Consider the following 5,257-nt stretch of genomic DNA (forward strand, 5'->3'; position numbering starts at 1 on the left):
ATCGTTTATAAATATAATTTCCATGTAGGAAAAATTACTTATTTATCTATATGTAATAAGAGAAAAGAAATTTCATTCTTCACTGTGTGTGACTTTTTTTATAAATGATGTACTTAACAAAAATACACATTTCGCTCGTATTAATTTTTTAAACAATTCCTAATTATAACATTACAATATTACATTAGCAATGCAGGTAAAGAAAAGGATACGTATTACTTTTTATTTTCGTCCCCATCTCCAATTTTATAAACATTTCTATAACGCGTACAAATTCACGTGGCCGTTATCACATTACCCGAACGAGCGAAATGAAATTTTCCAAAAATCTCATCCGGAGTGAAACACCGTTTTACGGATAAAACGGGTCGTCCTTCCTGTTCTCTCTCGCTGGCGACAAGCTCTCGAAAGTTCGAGTAAACATTTCTCGTTCACCCTACGCTCGAACCGAACCTGGGAAGGGAAAAATATTCGAGATGAAATTCCGCGCGAAATCCAATCGTGGATATGGAAGGGGTGAAAATTCGCGGAAGCCTTAACCAGAATTCGTAGCCAGATTTAATTCGAACGCATGTGACCCATCCTCCATGGAGGGTGCAGGACCATGTTCAAATTCCCTGACGCATTACCTCGGTATTGTTGCCCCCAACGACAACCAGCGCAAGGATTTCACAACTGCGAGCTGCATTCCCATCCATAAATATTCTGGATCCATCTATTAATATTAGAATTATAATGTGTATTTAAATTTATTGCAGATGATTGAAAATATTAATAATATTGAAGTATATATATATATATAATCAATTTTGTTAAAGGCATCTATATATTTTAAGTAATTGCAAAAGCAAAAAATTTGAAACGTATCAACGTTTAATTGATTTGGTGATTCTAGCGAATGAGAATTTTTCACTTTTGAAGGATTATTTTTATTGGAGAATTATTTAAATCAATATTTCCTTAACGCTGCCAATCTGTATATTTACAAATGTATTATATACGTATATATAAGTGATTTCTAATTCAAATTATATAAAAAAATTATAATAAAATAAGTATAATCATATATCATTTCGACGAGACTTAATGTTAAACAATTTCAAAATTCGTTCATTATTTAAACGTTAAGAATATTAATTAAATAGTAATATTATTGAGTGAGTTGAAAATTTAAACAATAAAAAGAATCTTGAACTATAAATTATCTTTAAAAAATAGGATTTACATTGATTCACTTTTAAATCTTCCATATATGTTTCTATTTCTGACTTATTACTGTTTCTACTCATTATCTAAATAAAAGCATATAAACTAAATTACTCATTTAACGAACTCAAACAATTAAATTATTCAATTTAATATTATTAGATATCATATTATAACATATTAGATATTCACAGTAAAAATAATCGTACGTCACTTCTTTACATATTTATGAATACGTGTATGTACGTTCACACGTGAACACATATCATGCGTGAACACATTGCACACGAATAAACTTACCCCTCTTTTTTTCCCTCTCTTTCTATGTCTCTCCCTCTCTACATTTTCCCTCTGTTTTCAATTTGGTCAGTTCGCGGTGCCACATGAAAAGCGTGTTGTCGAAAGAAGAGTGGTTTTGAACACGAGGGTGAATTCGAGTGTAAACTTCGACACAGTGCGAGCTTCGCGTGATTGCGGCCAATAATGATTTTCTCGTGTCCCATCATCCCCAACCCTCGCCACGTTTTTCCTTTTTTCAGATCGGGTTGCACAGATGATACTGATAGGCTGATTACTTCCGTGTAATAAGGAGTCAACGACGTAATTGGTAGCACGGTTATTTCCCCTATGTGCTTCCTTTTATTTCTTTCGTGATTATCAGTTTTAATCGGTTTTAAACACCTTTGCCTTAATTATGCCGATTATTATTCCAACGTTTCTTCGCTCTTCGTTTAAACTTGTTCGAAGAAACTTTGATCGATGATAATTGATCAATAGTATTTTTAAAAATTTCCACAATATTTTCGACACAAATTTATCATTTTATTTCTATTTTAAATCTACTTTAATCTCTTCAGCATGTACGATCAATATCAACGAGTATCATTGATCATTTTAAAATAAGATCTGTAAGAAGTAAATCATAATTATTCTTAATAATATTCTTAATTAGAAAATAAGAAGAAAGAATATCAAATTAAAACTCAGAGAAGATTTGATTTTAAAGATAAGATATTTGTCTGATTCCTTAATTATTATATCTCTTCAGCTTGCTAAGTAAATTACTCATCATAACTCACACAGTTATCTAGAAATCGCATTGTTTTCGAAAACTTCTAATTTCACCATCATCTATCTTTGAAAAGATATTATTAGAAATATTATTAGAAATACGAATTTTACTTAAGCAACATCGATGTATCTCTGATGTTGCGAACATACATAGTATAAGTAATAGAAGAATATGCGTACGAAAATGAAACGAGGGGAAATTCGATTTTCCCGGAGCTGAGTGAAGGCATGCCGAAAATCATATCAGGTAGCAGGTAGCAGGAGAAGTTGCTGCACGTCGTGCGGATTTGGCACACCACTCCGGGTCTTCCGTGAAAAACCTGTGGAACGTGGGAAAATTGATTTTAAAAAAAAAAAAATAATCCCAATCGTGAATTTCGATTTTCCATACACCATCACTTTTGAACCGTGGCCACGCCTTTCACAATACCCATTGTTCATTCAGAAAGGCTGTCTCGTCCATTTTTGTTTGTATTATATTTTGCGAAAGATCGTTGGCTTTATGGATTTTTATGATTTGAATTTTTTTTTTTTGTATGTGTGTGTCATGAAAAGATGTTTTATGTTGTGATGAATGAATATCTAAATAAATTTAAGATTATAAGATTGATTATATATCTTGATATATAAATATACGCAATGGAATATACTGTAAAATATTTCATTTTACTTTATGTTTTTCATATAACTTTATCTGAGCATATTTTCATTTCATTGCAAATGTCATATTTTTTAATGCACCTACAACATGAAATAAATGATTCCTGCCAGTCTTATAAACACTATCGTGTCAAGTGATTAACTAGAACATTCTGCATAACATACATTCCAGCACCTTACATTCCTAATCTAATCTGTATTCTACTTTTAAGTTTAAAGAAACATTCTTAGCATTTTCTAAAACGTTTCATGCAATACCATTAGAGAATAATATATAGGGTGTTACAGATTTCTGTTATTTAATATCAAATAATGAAAATAATTTACTAAATAAGTAAGTACTATTGATTGTAAATTTAGAATCATTTTCCTTATCTCACTAATAATTTCCCTTTATATATTCTTTACTTTTAAGTAAGGAAATTCCAATATAACTTTCCAACATACGTTTACGTTACATCCTAATCTCCATTGTACTTTTACTTTCCACGAAACAGATCCCTAAAAAATTTTCCACAAGAAAAATGTATTAATATCATCACAAAATAAGCTCGAATTTCGTGATTATTAATCGTTGCAGATGTCCAAGGTTGCGGGCTCAAGTTCAAAATAGAATATTTATTGTGTCAAAGGAAATAGGCGGAACCTACTAGGAGATATATTCCAATTTCGTCGAGACTGTTCCCTGTAATACAAGTAGTTAGCACGGAAGCTAATCCGTGGTGCACTCTCGAGAATTTACTTCGGGTTCTGGTTTCTCCATGCTAACCATTTATCCTGCTTTAAGGGTGGCTGCGGTTTAAGGGAAAGTGGATTACCGGAAGTCCTGTACGACCGTGCACGGTCAGCTTCAATCTCGGCTAAATTCGATCACGTGGCCATTCGCGAAACGATAAGGGTCGACCTCGCCTGGATACCCGCACCGTCGAGATGCCACCTCTCATTTTTCCTTCTTCTTTCTTCTTTCTTCTCCTCGTTTCTTCTGGCTGAGAAACGTTTCGCGAACGGATCTTTTATCTTAAAGTTAGCATCAGTGTGTGATTTATCCATGTATCCAGTCTATCTATATATGAGAGAAAAAGCTGTGTGTTAGTTAGCACTATTTGTGTGTTCATGTATAATTTATATATGCATAAGAAGATAAATTGAATTTGAATTGTGTAATAATAATACCTTATGCTATCTATGTATTCGTGTTTATCCATGTATAAGGGTATTATACTAAGTTTAGCATTATGTATCTGTACGTAGTAAAAAAAACAATTAAATTTAAAATGTAAACTTGGCATTATTTATGCATAATTTATCCAGATTTAAGAGAATATCGTCAATTTCGCATCTGAAAAAGAAAAAAAAAAATAAAAAACGAATGAACAATGGAAGAATTGCGAATGAAAATATCAAAAACGTTGCTGTGCACGAGTTTCACGTGTTATATGTCGTGAATACATAAATTTGCATATCTTTAACCCCTTTTTGTGAATAGGTATGCATTGCGTATCTTTAGTAACAACTTTGTGTTAAGGGGTTTTCATTTTTTGTAGTATGCACATGTGAGATGTTATATAAACGTGGAATGATGTATATATGCGTATATGTTTATCTGTGTGTGTGTATATATATGTGTATATATGAACGTGACAACAATGAATAAAAGGTGAGCGATTTATATAGGTCGATGTGCTTGAATTATTCGCAAAGCGTCCAGAAAGATCATCACTTTTCTTAGTTAAATTTACTGAGTTGTTAAAAAATCGTTCGTCGAGTAAATTCAATAATAAAAAAAAATCTTCTATCTAATAAATTGAAATGTAAAAATTAATGTAATGTAACGTTTATATATTATTAAATTAATCCAATTCGCTACTTATGTGTATCAAATATTTCGATTCATCATATTTTATTCGATAAATCAATTGCAAATGCAAATATCATTCATCTTTTATCGCGTGAAAATTAAATCGATATTGTCCTATTTAAATTTCTCACACTGTTACATCTTTTATGACTTTATAATGAAACATCGATGACAGATCATAGATTCATTTAATATTTTCGTCTTATTTTTATGAACAGAACAAATTGATAAATTTTGAAAAATTTATGGAATATCCTTTATAAAGATATAACAAAATGGTAGCTTAACGGAAACGTCAACGATGCAAAGTGCCAGAGGAAATCTCAATTATCGTATAACTTTGTTATCGCTCTGTTGGAAAAACCGCGCTTCCGCGATTGTTGCCCTCAAAGGCACTCCATTTTTACGAGAATAATGAAAATTTATGGAAATCTTTTTATAGCACGCTGTCAGTTAATTTAG

The 5,257-nt window shown here is 31.5% G+C and overlaps 1 long non-coding RNA gene across 1 annotated transcript; it reads right to left on the reverse strand.

Annotated features, from left to right (window-relative positions):
- Positions 1–209: 209 nt before the first annotated feature.
- Positions 210–4,308, reverse strand: LOC147657104 (uncharacterized). The gene is made up of 7 exons (XR_015292840.1): positions 4,111–4,308; positions 3,756–4,000; positions 2,458–2,597; positions 2,286–2,341; positions 1,507–2,112; positions 630–715; positions 210–453 (listed from the first exon to the last, which is right to left on the reverse strand). It is a non-coding gene; the product is annotated as an uncharacterized LOC147657104 (long non-coding RNA).
- Between the last annotated feature and the right edge of the window lie 949 nt (positions 4,309–5,257).

The sequence above is a fragment of the Apis florea genome, unplaced genomic scaffold (genome assembly GCF_048593485.1).
Source record: "Apis florea isolate Af1SG1 unplaced genomic scaffold, ASM4859348v1 contig_3203_pilon, whole genome shotgun sequence".
NCBI lineage: Eukaryota > Metazoa > Arthropoda > Insecta > Hymenoptera > Apidae > Apis > Apis florea.